The sequence below is a fragment of the Glycine soja genome, chromosome 10 (assembly GCF_004193775.1).
Source record: "Glycine soja cultivar W05 chromosome 10, ASM419377v2, whole genome shotgun sequence".
Taxonomy (NCBI): Eukaryota; Viridiplantae; Streptophyta; class Magnoliopsida; order Fabales; family Fabaceae; genus Glycine; species Glycine soja.
This window is the reverse complement of record NC_041011.1, coordinates 17,557,198-17,575,258: the sequence shown is the minus strand read 5'-3', so window position 1 is coordinate 17,575,258 and position 18,061 is coordinate 17,557,198. Positions and strand designations below refer to the sequence as shown.

The 18,061-nt window shown below is 34.2% G+C and overlaps 1 pseudogene; it reads right to left on the bottom strand.

Moving 5' to 3' along the window:
- Window positions 1-2,149: 2,149 nt before the first annotated feature.
- On the bottom strand, window positions 2,150-9,511 carry LOC114371482 (annotated as a pseudogene).
- Window positions 9,512-18,061: the final 8,550 nt, after the last annotated feature.

Genomic DNA, 18,061 nt, shown 5'->3' with positions numbered 1-18,061 from the left:
GGAATAATTAAGGACAATCCCATTCAGTTTTTCACTAAAGTAGGCAATGGGATGCCCCTCTTGCATTAAAACAGACCCTATCCCAACCCTAGACGCATCACACTCAATTTCAAAGGATTGGCCATAATTAGGTAATGCAAGATTGGCGCATGCGTCAATTTTTCTTTAAGTGCAGCGAATGCATGTTCTTTTTTTTTCTCCCATTTAAATCCTACATTTTTCTTGGAAATCTCAATAAGAGGTGCTGCCACAGTACTAAAATCCCTAACAAATCTCATGTAGAAACTTGCCAAACCATAAAAGCTTCTTACCTCACCAACAATTTTGGTGGGTTAGCCATTCTTGAATGGCTTTCACTTTTTCTTGATCAACCTGTACTCCCTGTGAGCTAACAACAAAACCAAGAAAAAGTACATGGTCTAAATAGAACACACATTTACCCATGTTAGCATACAAGCTCTCATGCCTAAGGGCCTCTAAAACTTTCCTCAAATGCACAAGATGTTCATCATAGAATTTGCTGTAAATCAGGATATCATCAAAATAAACCACAACAAATTTTCCTAGAAATTATCTTAACATATGGTTCATTAATCTCATGAAGGATCTAGGAGTGTTGGTCAGTCCAATGGGCATAACCAGCCATTATATAGTCCATATTTACTTTTGAAAGCTGTTTTTCATTCATCCCCCTCTCTAATCCTAATTCGATGATACCCACTTTTCAAATCAATTTTAGAGAAAACACAAGCTCCATGCAATTCATCCAACATATCGTCTAGCCTAGGAATGAGATGCCTATACTTTACCGTGATGTTGTTGATGGCTTTGCAGTCTGTGCACATCCTCCATGTTCCATTTTTGTTTGGCACTAGAATAACTGGAACAACACATGGACTCAAGTTTTCTTGAACCCACCCCTTTTGCATGAGGTCTTGCACTTGCTTTTGAATCGTCTTAGTCTCTTGTGGGTTGCTCCTATAAGCTGGCCTGTTAGGCAATGAAACTCCAGGAAGGAGGTTAATTTGATGTTCTATGCCTCTTGAAGGTGGCAGTCAATGAGGAATTTCCCTGGGAAAGACATCTTTAAATTCCTGCAATAGGAGCTCAACAATAGGAGAAATATAAATAGTAAACTCATTAGAATTTTTAGCAGAAATTTTATTGTCTTTGTAGTACAGGAGATAGAGTGGCTCACAAGCAAGTAGCACCTTCCTCACTTCACTCGCCTTTACTAAACAATTAAATTTTCCCTCAGGGGTTTTACTCTTTCTCTCATGTGTATCACTCTTCTTTTTTCTTATTCCTCTTTGGTGTTTCACTCTTCTCTTTCTCTTGTTCTCTCTTTTCTCTCATTATGATTTGGTCATCACACACTTCTCTAGGGGATAGAGGTTTAAGAATAATTTTCTGGTCATTATGCTGGAAAGAAATCTTGTTGGTGAAGCCATCATGTACTGCTTTGGTGTCATATTGCCATGGTTTTCCTAACAGTATACGAGTCACCTCCATTGGAACCATACACACAACACGCTATCATTGTATCTTCCAATGGTGAGACACACCTCAACCTGCTGAGTCACTTTTACCTCTTCATCTTCACTAAGCCACTGAAGTCTGTATGGCCTAGGATGGGTTTAGTTTCCAAATTCAGTTTGGACACTAACCTGAAAATTGCAAAGTTGGTACAACTTCCTCCATCAACAATTAAAGAGCAAAGCTTACCATTAATGGCACACCTGGTTTGGAAAATATTTTCTCTTTGGGTGTCATCCAGTGGCTGCATCTGACTTCCCAGCAACCTTCTCACCATTAGCATATCACCTTGCATAGCTTCCTCCTCAAGCTCTTCTTCACTGATTTCAGATTCACTAGTGATTTCTCCATCTTCCTTTATAATCATGGTCCTCCTAGTTGGACGTTCAAAAGCAATATGTCCTCTGCCTAAGCATTTGAAGCATTTTATGTTTCTGGTCCCAGTGTTGGACGAGGCAGAGTTATGCTTGGTTCCAGCACAGGACGCTGCTGACTTTCCATGTGGAAATGCTGTTGATGAACTGGACAAGTTGCCTCCCTCCTTCTTGGATCTGTTGGTCTAGTTCTGGTAAGTATTGGATGAGTTCCTTCTTACTGCACTTTTCCTCTTGAGCTACTGTTTGACCCGTACTACCTTATGTAGCAGGTAATCCAATTCCACATACTTCTGTAATTCAACAATATCTCTAATGTCAAGATTTAGACCATTCAAAAAACGAGCCATTGTGTCCTCTATTTCCTCTTCGATGTTGGCCCTCATTAGTGCCATCTCCATCTCTTTGTGGTATTCTTCCAAAGTCAAACTTCCTTGGGACAACCTCTGAAACTTCTGTCGCATGGTTCTGCTGTAACTAGTTGGCACATACCTTTTTCGCATAACCCTTTTCATCTCAGTCCATGTATCTATCTCTCGCCCTTCCTTTCTCAGCATTTCTCTCTGATTTTTATTCCACCAAACAAGGGCATAGTTTGGGAATTTAGCTCTGCTAACTTGACTTTATGTTCTTCAGTATAGTCATTGCAAGAGAGTACATGCTCAATTTTCATCTCCTAGTCTAGGTAGGTGTCTGGGTCACTCCTGCCTTTGAAAGGAGATACATTGAGTTTTACTCCCTCAATTCTGTTTTGCCCCTCAATTTGTTTTGCCTCGATCCATCATTGCCCCCTTTGTTCCCACCATTAGGTCGTCTAGCATTCTGAGTCAGTTGGTTCTCTAGTCCTTCTATTCGTTCATAGAGCTCTTCATTGTTATGGTTCAACAAACGTTGTATTTGTGTAGTCATCACATCCAGTAACAAACGTTGAGCTCCGTCCAATTGATGATACTCACCACCACCGTCACCAGCTCTTGCCATAATTAAGGAATAGAAGAATTTGCAGTAAATTAAATAAAGGTTTCAGGACCTTACCACACTCTACTTACGTGTTTCTCTCTTTGATGGTACTACGCTCGTTTTTTATGCTCTCAAAATAGGCTTTTGTGTGATGTTTTCACTCTTGCCTTTTACCACTTTTGTTCCTTCTTAAGTTCCTGGATGAACCAAATTGGACGCACAAGGTAGTAGAACAGGAAAAGATAACTTAATAATCACACAGACTCAATAAAAAACAACTTAAGTCATAGACAGAAGACAAAATACATAGACAACACAAAACAGGTAGAATTGAACAAAGAAATTACTCAATTAACAGAGAAGAAGAACAGAAATAGCGAAAATGACATGTAAACTTCTAATGGTCATAACTTTTGCTATAGTCGTCCATTTGAGGCACATTATATATCAAAATTCTTAGAATTGAAAGGAAAATCCCTGGGCAAACCCTAAGGGGATTTGACCTACTATTTTTTCCTAAAAACGCCTCTACCTGTTTCAAATCTGCGATCAAAGATTAAACACCCAATTTTTTTCCAAACTATTTTTTTTGCAATTGTTTTTATATATATATTATGTGCTCTTCACAATTCATCTAGGATAATAGAATGTTCTATCAATTCCCCTGGTCCAACCAATGTATTCTTTCAATAGGCAATTTTACCTAAACCCTCAATTCATCCAACAAATAGAATTCGTCCCAAATAGAATTTAAATAGAACAAAATAGAATTCGAATAGAACAAGGCACAAACAGACCATCCATCAATCAAAGAAAGAAAAAAAATCAAATAGAATAGACAGAAAAAAAAATGAAAACGAGGACGAAAATGAGAACGAAATCGAAAATGAAAACGAAATCGAATAGACTCAAAGATGGAAGATGAACATACAAAAATCACAAACGAAAAAAAAACAAAACAACAAGAACTCAAATTATAGAACAAAACATGAACGGAGAATGAGACATCAAAATACGAAGGAAAAAAATGTCGGATAGGATAGAACCTGTATCAAGAACCGAAGCTCTGATACCAGATGAGGTGATCCTTATTAGGAGCGGATCACTTGGTATAGGTCACAGAATCGCATGATGCCACTTCAAAGATGGAAGATAAGTCAGGGGTAGAAGCCACAAGGGTTTAACCTTGATAAGCCTATAATTGGTTCGAAAAGGAACCCATAGAAAAGCTCTCACAAAATACACAAGTATTTTCTGAAAAAGGTCAAAAGTGATTTCCTTCAAAAAGAGTTGAATACATATAGTGTAGCATTAACTGAAATTGGTGCAACTGAAAAGGCATAGGATTCAACCACCAATTTATTTAATTATAATTACAAAAATAGAAAATATTGGATATGGGCCTTCAAATTAGTTTGGGCCTTCAGCAATCAAGATTCTTGGGAGTGCCTTTGGGCCTTTGTCCTTCTCCACTTGGGCCTTGTCAAGTATGGCTACTACCATTTGTTGGAGGGTATCCTCTGACTGTTTGGTCCTACCCCTGGTCATAGGTTCTTGTATTTGGGCAACTTTGGAATTCTCTTCACAAACTGATGACATGAATCCCTTTTTTATGAACTTCTCTCTTATTCATCCTTAACCCTATATTAAATTCCAAATGACCAATGCATGATTGATTTAGGGGGAAAAGTATTCTCAGACCTTGACCGTAGGCTGATAACTTAAATAAAAGGTATTAGACAATTAATTGGTAACTGAGAGTTCTTAATTAATATAGGAATTAGGAGAAAAAATAGTACATGTGAAATCATAATCTTAGTCACTTTTATTCATACATATCTCTTCTTTGAAACTGTTGCATATCTTTAGTTTTATTTTCTGAACGCAAACTCAAACAATCTCCAAATCAAGATAAAAACTCAAAATTATTTAGTTTATGCGATTTTGATTATTTAGGAACACAACAAGTCTTTAGGGTACGATATCCAGACTTTCAAGTCCACTGTTGCTACTGCATAGGATATACTTGCCCTTAGCGAGTACATATTTTGTGCATCAATTTACTTTTGTATCTGACTACTAATAGACCTGATATTATGTATAGTGTATGTATGTGTGTTAGGATTCAATCCGATCCTCGAGAGTCACATGTCAAAGCTGTTAAGGGGATCTTACAAAATCTAGTAGGAACCACTAATCAAAGTTTGTTTTATAAGAAAAATCAAGACTTCAGGTTAGTAGGTTACTGCGATGGAAACTATGCAAGAGATAAAGTTGAATAAAAAACACAAGTGGAGGATGTCACTATATTGAACCCTATCTGATATCTTAGGCAAGCAAGAAACAAAACTCCATTGCTTTGCCTACAGAAGAAGCTGAACATGTGTCTATTGCAAGTTGTTGCTCACAACTGCTATGAATAAAGTATCAATTAAAAGATTACTCTAGTTTTGAGAATAATATACTTATATATTGTGACAACAATAGTGCAATCAGTTTATCTAAAAATCTATACAACATTCAAAGGATAAACATATTGAAATAAGATATCATTTCATTTGTGATTATGTGCAAAAAAGTGTTTTTGATATAAAGTTTGTAGACACAGATCTTCAATGTGTTGATATTTTTACTAAGCCTTTGTCTGAAGATTGTTTTATCTGTATTAGGGAACATTTAAATATGGTTAGTCTATCAAACTAATGATGTATATCATACTATCTCAAATAATGACATCGTCTTATAATCTTTCATTAATCTATTTGGACTAACGTTTACTCGAGTACACAGATGAAGGAGAAACACATTCACAAAGATAAAAACCTTTTAGTTTCTCTTAAAAGACGTGCATTGCCCTTTTTGCCATGATTGGGAAACGATTTTAAAAAATAATAAATGTGATTTGAATCGTTACTGTTCTTTTATCTCTCCCTCTTTTAAAAAAACCTATAAAAGGCAAAGGCAGACATTAAGGAGACTCTTTTGAAACCTGGAATTCTCAGAGACATTTGTGCCTTTCTACTTGTTTTTGAGAACTCATTTTAAAAAATCTCACCTTTTTCTTCAAAAAGTTTTGATCTTTGTTAATAATGACACCCAAGAAGAGCGAGACTATTTAGATTCTAGTGACTAACAATGAAGAAGATGCAATAAGGACACTTCCAAAAGATTGGTTCATCCCTAGAAGATGGATGAACTTTCAAAGTATGGAAGATGAGAGGTTTCCTATTAAGGGCCTCTTTGATCGTGTTGGATGGACACATTTTCTGGAGAAGTTTAGTTCCTGACACTATGGTCCATATGCCCTTTTTCTAGGGAATTGTTAGGCAGGATAGAGTAAACATCTAAGGCAACATCAACGACAAGAAAGTGATAATCTCTCCCGGTACCATTGCTCTTGGAAGCTGAAAAGTTAGATGATAACTGAAAGTTCAAAAACTAACTAGTAGCTAGCTTATTATTAAATCATAAGTGTTCGTTAAAACTAACTGTTAAAGTAGCTGAAAAATATAAAATGACATAAATGACATTTAGAAAGGGTATTATGAAAATTGAATAAATATTTTAGGATAAAAATTGAATAAAAGATAAAAAGAAAAAAGTTAACGTTTTAAAAAATGTTATTTCAAGTAGTGTTTCAAAAAATGCTAAAAAAACTACTAAAAAAATACTAAAAGTTACTTAAAAAAATTTGTTTAACGAACAATCATACAAATTTTTTAGCTAGTAAAAAAATTCTAAAATCTAACTAAAATGACTTGTCAAACATAACCATAACCAAGACACAAAAAGCATCTTGCAGATTATAGATAAACAAAATAGAGTCACCAATAGGATTGATTCAATTGGAAAAGATAAATTAAAGAACTTAGCTTATGAGGCTTAGGTTTGAATCCAACTGGCAGTAATCCCCCTTGGTAGGGATCTACATGCACAACTGTAAGAACTTAATGAAGCTTGTTGCATGCCCTAGACACGGAAACAAAAGCCTCCCCCCTGGTAGCAATCTTCAACTACATGCTTCATTTATCAATCTAAAATTTGATCGATCAGGTATACAAATGTTTGTGTGTGAATTTGTTTAAACTAAAAGTGATTGGATAATAGTATGTGTCTATCAATATTTACTTTTCATGCATATGATTAAGAATTAAATCCTAATTAAAATGCTTAAATAAAGGACTTAATTACTTTGGATACATAAAGGTGAAAATGATTGTGAACATCCAATTATATCCTCACTTTTTTTTTTCAATTTTTTTAATAAATATCAATTATGTCCTTAAAATTTATTCGTTAAGATACAAATACGTATCCAAATTAATATGTATGAAAGAAATTTTACTTTTGTTCTTTTTATTTATTTGTTTTTTAATTATTTCTCATATGATTATTGATTATAACTTATATCCAATAATAATACGCTGAGTATGTGGCGATCAAGTATTACTTTTGATACATATGATTAAGAATTAAATCCTAACTAAAATGCTTAAATAAAGGACTTAATTATTTTGTATACATAAAGGTAAAAATGTTTGTAAACATCCAATTTTATCCGAACCATATCTTTTTTCATCCTTATTTTGTTTTTCCTAATTCTTACACTATTGGGCTTTGGATCTCATATTGAAAATAAAAAATATAGAGTTGAATGATGTCTAAAATTACACAACATATCATAAAAGAAAAAAAAGAGAAAAGAAAACAGAGTCTACAAATTACATCTTAAAATAAATGAAACAAAAAAAATCAATCAAAAAGCTGCTGCCCTGCTCGATTCTGCTCTGAGTCTCAATTTTACTGATATAGCCTCCATAGCTGAAAAGTTGCTTATACCCATGATTAGCTACTGCCACTGCAAAACAAGTTACAAGTTGCACACAAGTTATTCACATGAACACAAGTAATTAAAATTGTCATAGTGGATGGACACCCAACATCTCCCACTCACCCACTTAATTACTTATTCCTCACTAAAACTCAGCCTAGAGACACACTCAACAAGTTCCAGAACTCTAATTTGCAGAAAGTCTCATTCACAAACCTAATCAATTCCATAACCATTGTCTTTAGCATTGAAAAATCTATCAATTTTTTTGTAATTACATATTTTGTGTGTATTTAAGGTATTTCCTAACTAACAGCTAGAGACTAGACTCTTTCCAGTTCGAGAGGCCAGTAACATACAGCCTCTCTTAACTTAAGTCTTTTTCTATCTACATAGTTAGGAATTGAACAAGCTTAACGGAGTCTTAACTATCTAATCTATAAAGGCATTGGTAAATAACTTGATATGTAAAGAAGTTTTCTAAAACAACAATCTATTATGAAAACCAAAAAGCGAAAATTAGTACCTTCAACTTTTGACTGTTGTCGTAGAATTGCCTTTGCTCTTCCGGTTCATCAATTATTACATTTTTTATCTGTGATGTTTTGTGCCAATCCTGTCCAACCTCCTTCTGGTATTTTTTGCATAATTCAGGACAACCAACAATTTCTAATGTTTCAAGATTTGTGAGGTGATGCATGTTTTGAGGAAGTAAAAGCAGCTTTGGACAACCTTGAATTGGAAGTTGTTTGAGACAAATCAGAGTTGACAGCCATTCAGGAATCTCCTCAAGATTCTAGCAAGAAATAATTACCAAGGAATGTAAAGTGTTCATAGATCCTTGCAACCACTGTGGCAAAGTGGCCAGCTGTGGCAAACCTTCAAGACAAAGGAACTTTTAACCTTGAATCAGAGATTTGGTTGCCAAGGCCCATTGATAATTCCCACTTTCCAGTCATCAATAACAAAATTTTCTAAATTTCTAATGACATGAAACGACAAAGACTTTAGTCTCCCACAGCCTTCCAAAACCAACGTTTTAAGACTAGAAAGTTGTATCCCTTGGGACAATGACTCCAAATTATCACAATAATACAATCTTAAATCTTCTAAAGACGTCAAATTTGAAATCTGTTTTTCTGGAAAATCAGGAATCCTTGTTGTTTATAAACAGCTGACGAAGGCTTATTAGTTTTCTTATTCCTCTGGGCAATTCTTGTAGCTTTAGGCATCCTGTGAGGTCCAAAGTTTGCAACTTTGGAGTTTACACATTGAATCAGGGAGTCCCTTAAGTTTTCCATTATCTTGAAGACTGAGATATCTTAAATGTTTTAACTTTCCAACTCTCAGTTTTCAGAATTACGTAGTTTTAAATACCTTAAGTATTTGCACCTTGACACCAATGTATTCAAGAAAGTTTCATTTGTGGCTTTCGCAGGAAAAACTATAGTTCTCAAACCTGTGGGAACGAGAGCTTGGTCATGCAAATTATTATCATTTAATGCTAAATGTCGGGCATGCTCAGATATTTTGGAACCGTGGGGATCTATTACTTGATACTCACCATTTGCAACATAAATTGCAAGATATGCTGTAAGAATTAATGTCTCATGTGAGAGACATGTGACTTATGTAGGGACTAATAAGTAAATAATTAACGATTAAGAACTAAATTGTAATTGAGTTTAATAGGAGAAGTTTCTAGAACTAACTGTTACTTGATGGGAGTAGTGGTTATAAAAGGGGCTTAATACCCACTAACGTGAGATAAGGTCCCCTTCCTGACCAGAAAGTGTTCTCTCTCACCCATAGTCATCACAAACGGAGAGAGGCAGTAAAGAAAGGCTAAGGAAGTGAAATCTTATTTCTCTCCTCTTTCAATGAAATCAAAGTGCACCAGAGAGAAGTTCCTATGGAGAAAGGTACAAGTCTTTCTATGGAGAAAGGTACACATCATTATCTATTGTTGTTTATTGATTGTTTGTGAGAACCATAGGTTTCAAGATCCTGTTGTTTCCTATCATTGATAGTCTATGAAACCCCTTAAGAATTTTTACATGTGGTATCAGAGCATGTGTTATGAAATTTATGATTCTCCAAGAATGATTTAATTTCTCCCAATTATGCATGAACCCTAATTATGAAATTTAAGGATAATTTAATTTCTTCAAATTATGCATCAAACCTAATTATGAAATTTAAGAATTTTAATTTCTATTACATGTATTTTCAATTAAAGTACATGTTTGGATAGTGTGTTTTTGGCATTAATTATGTTTTTCCGCTGCAAAGTATGAAATTTTGTATGAAAGAAATATTATACAAAACTTCAAAGAGAAAACTTCTGCTGCCAAATTTATTTTTAATGGAGAAAGTTGTCTTTCCATTAACGTTATTTATATATTAAATTATGGAGAATGAATGACGCACTATGCTGTGAATTGGTTTTGTAAAGTTATGCCTGCATGTACCTTTCTTTCCATTCCAATTGAAAAGCCGCTGCTACGCGTACCTACCTTGTAGGAGAATTAGAAATTTTGGATATTGCTATTTGCAACCCATTTTGCTATTTTCAGTCCCACTTGTGTTTTTTTTTCTGGAAATTATTATTAAACGTAATTGAAGGATTGAAAGTTTATATCCTGTAATTAAATTAACGTGAATGCTTTGAAATTATTGGTAGCAGTAAATATATGTATATGCTACATATTTGCTTGAACGTGTTTGAATGCAAAAACATAAATAAATACAAATATTATTTTATGGCCTGGAACGAAATTAATAGAATAGCTATGAATTGATAATAGCAATAAGTATGTACAGGCCATATATATTTGATTGAAATTAAATGTATGTTGAATTTGTTAGTCACCAAAGTGGCCAAATTTGTAAGGTTATTTAATTTCAAATTAATGATTATTTCAATAATATTTGGTTAGAATTAAATGTATGTTGAATTTGTTAGTCACCAAAGAGACCAAATTTGTAAGGTTATTTAATTCCAAATTAATGATTATTTCAATAATATTTGGTTGGAATTAAATGTATGTTGAATTTGTTAGTCACCAAAGTGGCCAAATTTGTAAGGTTATTTAATTCCAACTTAATGATTATTCCAATTACTCATAGAATAATGGATGCTAAATTATAAGATTATTGGTTTATGGGTAATTGAAATTCATTGTTATAAAGCATTTATGGATCACCCAAAGGTTGATTAGTTGCTCTTATAATTAATGAATATAATTGTAGACAATTTGTGTGTATCATTAGTTTTATTTATATGTCCAAAGGAAATAAATACTACTAATTGGTGCATATTTAATTGCCAAATAATGTTAAAATTTTATTAGCATCATTATGTTTGTATGTTGTATGTTGGTGTATCACCCAAAGGAGAACACCAATATACATTGTCCATTATCTGAATGAATCATATGACATGTATTTTATGTCTCAAAACACTTATGTGAATTTTATTATGTAATACATGTTTTGAGCTCATTGGATTCTTATGTATCATCTGAGCCAATTTTAATGGGCTTGACTTCTCTGAATGAAATGAGCAAGTCCAATTTCACCTCGGTGTTTTGGATCATGATCTTGCTATGTTAAAAGAGAAGTTTGTTACTATTATTGATGTTAGTAGCAATGAAGAGAAAGTTCATTATAAAACATGGGAAAGACCTAACAGACTCAGCCTAATGTTGATGAGAATGACTGTTGCAGACAATATTAAGACAACTCTCCCTAAAATCGAAAGTGCTAAAAAGTTTATGGGATTAGTGGGAGAGTATTCTCAAACAACGATAAGTTTGTTGTTGGGACATTAATGAGTACATTGACCATCATGAAGTTTGATGGTTCACGTACTATGTATGAACATGTCATTGAGATGACAAACATTGCGGCAAGACTTAAGACCTTGGGAATATAATGGCTGTGAATGAGAACTTTCTTGTTCAATTTATTCTAAACTCATTACCGTATGAGTTTGGCCTGTTCTAAATGAACTATAATACCATGAAAGATAAATGGAATGTGCATGAATTGCACAGTATGTTAGTTCAGGAAGAAACGAGGCTTAAGAATCAAGGAAGTCACTTAGTCCATTATGTTAGCCACCAAGGGAATCAAGGAGCTTGAAAAGAAATTTATGAAGAAGCATGATAAAGGCAAAGGGTCATTAAAGAACAATGACGACTCTTTGCAAATCCAGAAGAAAGGTATCAAAGGGAAATAATTGTCAATTTTGTGAAATTAAGACATTTCCAAAAGGATTGCCTAATGTGTAAGTCTTGGTTCGAAAAGAATGGCGAGCTTAATGCTCATGTATGCTTTGAATCAAACTTAACTGTAGTTTCCCATGATACATGATGGATTAATTCTGGATGTATGACTCATGTTTCTAACATTATGCAGAGATTCCTTACAATCCAAACCATAAGCCCAAATGAGAAGTTCATTTTCATGGGGAATGAAGTGAAAGCTCCAATGGAAATAGTTGAGACTTATTGTTTAAAACGCAACACTGGACATCGTTGAGATTTACTGGGAACTCCTTATGTACCTAGTTTATCTAGGAATTTAGTTTCATTATCTAAACTTGATGTTACTGCATACTCTTTTAATTTTGGTAATGGATGTTTCAATTTATTTAAGCATAATCATCTCATTAGTACTAATATTCTTGTGATGGTTTATATAAATTAGAAATAAACAGTTTGTATGCTGAAACTGTTTTAACTCTGCATCATAATGTTGGCACTAAACATAGTTTAGTGAATGAACGATCTGCTTTCTTGTGGCATAAACGTTTAGGTCACATTTCTAGAGAAAGGATGAAAATATTAAAAAAAAAATGAAATTCTTCCTTATCTAGATTTTACGGATCTAAATATTTGTGTGGGTTGTATTAAGGGAAAACAAGAAAAACATACAAAGAAAGGAGCTACAAGAAGCACTCAGTTTCTTGAAATTGTGCATACTGATATTTGTGGACCTTTTGATGTTAGTTCTTTCGGAAAGGAATGATACTTTATCACCATTATTGATGATTATTCGCGTTACGGTTATGTCTACTTACTGCCCGAGATTTCTTAGGCAATGGATGCCTTAGAAATTTACTACAATGAAGTAAAAGGGCAATTAGACATAAATGTGAAAATTATTAGATATGATAGAGGTGATGAGTATTACAGAAGATATGATGAAACTGGGCAACACCCAGGTCCATTTGCAAAGCTTGTTCAGAAACGTGCATTTGTGTGCAATACACAATTCCCGGTACACCACAACAAAATGGTGTATCAGAAAGGCGTAATAGAACTTTAATGGATATGGTTAGGAGTATGTTAATCAATTAGACTTTACCCATATCTTTGTGGATGTATGCCTTGAAAACTACCATGTATTTGTTGAATAAGGTTCCTAGTAAGGCAGTTCCAAAGACATCTTTTGAACTGTGGACAAATAGGGCACCTAGTATAAGGCACCTGCATGTTTGGGGTTGCCAGGTAGAAATAAGAATTTACAATCCGCAAGAAAGAAAATTGGATGCAAGAACAATCAGTGGATATTTCATTGGTTATCCAAAAAGTCAAAGGGGTATATGTTTTATTGTCCTAATCATAGTATGAGAATTGTCGAAACTGGAAATACAAGGTTCATTGAAAACAGTGAAATTAGTGGGAGTACAGTTCCACGAGAAGTGGAAATTAAAGAAGTTAGAGTGCAAGTCCCTTTAGCCTTTGCCTCTAGCTGTAAGGTGATTACTACTTCAGTTATTGCTACAAACAATAATGAAGAAGTACAACACAATGATGAGCCCATGATACATAATGAACCCATTGTAGAAGAACCACAAGAAGTAGCATTAAGGAGGTCTCAAAGAGAAAGAAGGCCAGCTATTTCGAATGACTATGTGGTATACTTACATGAAACAGAAACAAACTTAAGCATTAATGATAATGATCCAGTTTCATTTTCACAAACTATAAGTTGAGATAATTCTGAGAAGTGGTTAAATGCCATGAAAGAAGAGATAAATTCCATGGAACATAATGGTATTTAGGACCTTGTAGAATTACCAAAGGGTTGTAAGAGAGTTGGCTGTAAGTGGGTCTTCAAGACTAAACATGACTCTCATGACAACCTTGAACGTTACAAGGCTAGACTTGTTGCTAAGGAATTTACTCAGAAAGATGACATTGATTATAAAGAGACATTTTATTGGTCTCACGAAAGGATTCTTTGAGGATTATCATGGCATTAGTAGCCCATTATGACTTGGAGCTACATCAAATAGATGTGAAAACTGCCTTTCTTAATAGAGATTTAGAGGATAATGTTTGTATGGACCAACCAATGGGGTTCTCAGTTAAAGGAAATGAACACATGGTGTGCATACTAAAGAAATCAATATATAGTCTTAAAGCAAGCTTCCCGCCAATGGTATTTGAGGTTTAATGATACCATTATTTCCTTTAGATTTAAGGAAAATACTGTTTATCAGTGTATGTATCCGAGGGTCAGTGGGAGTAAGGTTATTTTCTAATTCTGTATATTGATGATATCTTGCTTGCAGCTAACGATCTTGGTCTTCTTCATGAGACTAAGAAATTTCTCTCTAGAAACTTTGAAGTGAAAGATATGGGTGAGGTAAGCTATGTGATAGGGATAAAAATATTCCATAATAGATCACAAGGATTGTTAGGCTTATCTCAGAAAGTATATATATATCGATAAAGTGCTAGAGAGATTCAAGATGGAAAGGTGTTTAACATCGCCTATTCTAATTTAGAAATGAGACAGAGTTAGTCTCGCACAATGTCTTATAAATGATATGGAATGAAAACAAATGAAAGTAATTTTGTATGCATCAGTTGTTGTTGCATCTGAGAGCTAAATTTGTAGTATGTTTTGAGGCTACAATTCAGGCTAATTGGCTGCGGAACTTTATTTCAGGGCTTGGAATTGTCAACAGTATTGCTAGGATGCTGAAAATGTATTGTGATAACTCCGCAACAATATTTTTGTAAGAACGACAAGTACTCTAAGGGTGCTAAGCATATGAAATTGAGGTACTTTGAAGGAAGAAGTTCAGAAACAAAGAGTGTCAATAGAACATATTAGCACAAACCTTATGATAGTTGACCCTTTGAATAAGCGATTATTGCCCAAGACATTATAGAACATGTTGAAAGTATGGGCATTATTGTTATTGATGATTATTAAGTGTAATTTACCTTATGTAATTTTTCTGACACTTTGAGCTCAATTATGATATGTTTCTGATTACCTGTTCTCTATGTTTGCATGCATGTTTGTGTTAGAGTAATGTTAATAGGTTTTGTCTTGAATGAAAACATTATGTTGGACCAATTATGTACTCCTAACTAATGGTCATATTAAGGAGAAGACTAATTTGTAGTACATGGAAGGGACTATGTCGATTAGATGATGTACAACCGCCATGACTCGAATTGGTTCCTATTCTTAATCATGAAATTATGATATACCCAATGTATAGAACAATTTAGTCAATTTTAATGTGCATTATGTTAGTTAATCTATTTATTTATTTAGTTGATAATGTTTATTAATGTCACATGAGCCAAGTGGGAGAATGTAAGAATTAATGTCTCATGTGAGAGGCATGTGACTTATGTAGGGACTAATAAGTAAATAATTAACGATTAAGGGCTAAATTGTAATTGGGCTTAATAAGAGAAGTTTCTAGAACTAACTGCTACTTGATGGGAGTAGTGGTTATAAAAGGGGCTTAATACCCACTAACGTGAGATAAGGTCCCCTTCCTGACCAGAAAGTGTTCTCGCTCAACCATAGCCATCACGAACGGAGAGAGGCAGAAAAGAAAGGCCTAAGGAAGTGAAATCTTATTTCTCTCCTCTTTCAAGGAAATCAAAGTGCACCAGAGAGAAGTTCCTATGGAGAAAGGTACAAGTCTTCCTATGGAGAAAGGTACACATCATTATCTATTGTTGTTTATTGATTGTTTGTGAGAACCATAGGTTTCAAGATCCTGTTGTTTCCTATCATTGATAGTCTAGGAAACCCCTTAGAATTTTTACACATGCACTAAATCATGTTATTAAAAGTGAAAAAGTTGCCCAGTTCAAGAAAATCTTTAAGAAAAGATCTTGACTGAAGCTCACGCAAAAATTAATTGGCAGCATCATTCATTGTTTCACTTTCCTTAGGAGGTGGAAGAAAATCAAGTGCCTCCCACAACATAATAACTTCATGAGACAGAAAAGCATAGTCCTCAGGGAAAATAGAGAAGCAAGCAAAGCATCGTTTTAAATATGAAGGCAATTGATTATAACTTAATTGGAGAGCAGGTAAGATGTCTTTTTCTTTTTTTGGCAAATTCCAAATCGTATTATCTCTTAGAGTATGTTTGGATAGAGAATTTTAACTGAGAAAAGTAATTTATCTGAGAATTTGAATTTTTGTAATCTAGAATTCATTGTTTGATGTTTTTTTCAAGAATTTAAATTTTTGGAATTTTAAAACAGAATTTTAAACAAAAAAAGCGTAGAATTTCAATTTCCTTCTAAAAGGTTAGAAATTGAAATTCTTTTTTATAAAATAATCTTCTAAAACCTTCATGTATTTCCTTATTAACTTTCATCATCTCTTCTACCTTAAAGTTCCCGAAATCCTTAAAATGTTGAAAATTCCTAACAATTTTTTTTTATCCAAACACAAAATTTTGAAAATAAAAGAATTTCAATTGAAGTATTTGAAATTCTTAGAATTTAAAATTTCTTAAAATTTTAAATTCCCCCATCCAAACACACTCTTATAGATTCCCACTGTTTTCTATCAACCTTTGAGAATAGTAAACTCCCTAATGTTTTCACTGCCAACGGTATCCCTCCACATTTTTTCACAATATTTCTTCCAATTTCCAACAGTTATGGGTGTTTTTTCTCTTCTCCTTCTTTAAAAGCCGATTTGACAAACAGAGAGAAGCAATCTTCTTCAGAGAGGGCTTCTAGAAAGTAAGAGTATGAGGAATTAGAGCACATCATGGCAGCTATTGAGTGACTACGACTAGTCACTAGTATCATGTTCCCTCCTTATCACATTTGAAGGGTTAACATGTGAATGAGTCATTTCCCTCACATCATGTACAACACGTGTGTCCTTGTAAATGGTTTGAAGGCCTGTTAAGAAACTGCTTTGGACTGCAACGTGATCATTATTTTTCAATTTTTCTGTTTTTGAATAAGTCCTCCTAATCATAGTAGTTATTGCAATTTGTTAGAGAGTTGTTCCTAAAATTTAGGAGAAAGCAATTCTGATTTATCTAAGTTAGTTTATTTTCTGTTTTCTGCAGCATTTATAAATGTATACGTTTGCAGCTGAATAATAATTATCCTCCAATTCGTTTCCCTTCAAATTATATATTCTTCAATATTTTATTTCTCTGTTTTTCTAGTGCATTTATTCTCTAAAAACCAACAACTGGTATCAGAGCTATCTTCTTACGAGACTTGTGAAATGGAAGGTGAAGGAAATTTCTCTCAAGTTGCTCTTCCACTCTTTGATGGCAAAGGTTATGACCTATGGTCAGTGAGAATGCAGTCTTATCTAGAGGGGTTGGATGTATGGGATGCTGTGGAAGAGAATTACATTGTTCAACCGCTGCCCGTAAATCCCACCATGGCCCAAATAAAAAATCACAAATAAGGAAAAATGAGGAAGGCAAAGGCGAAGTCATGCTTGTTTGCTGGTGTTTCAAAAATGATCCAGACCAGAACCATGACTCTCAAGTCACCCAAAGAAATTTGGGAATTTTTGAAGGAAGAAAATGCAGGGGACGACAAAATACGAGGTATGCAGGTACTTAATTTAAGGAGGGAATTTGAGCTGCAAAGGATGAAAGAATCTGAGACAATCAAAGAATACTCAAACAAATTGTTGAGTATTGCCAACAAGATAAAGTTGTTGGGAAGTGATTTTGCTGATTCCAGAATTGTCGAGAAAATTCTGGTAACAGTGCCAGAAAAGTACGAAGCATCTATTACTTCATTGGAGAACACAAAGGATATCTCCAAGATCACTATGGCAGAAGTGATACATGCCTTGCAAGCCCAGGAGCAACAAAGATTGATGAGGCAAGAACATGCTATTGAAGGTGCTCTACCAACTAAGAGCCAACAAGATGGAACTTGGAAAAAGAAAAACTACAAGAAGAATCATCCAACTAGCAATGATAGCAGTGCAAATAATCACAACAAAGGAAATGGTAAAAAGAAAAGTTACCCTCCTTGTCAGCATTGCGGCAAAATGGGTCACCCTCCATTTAGATGTTGGAAGAGACCATATG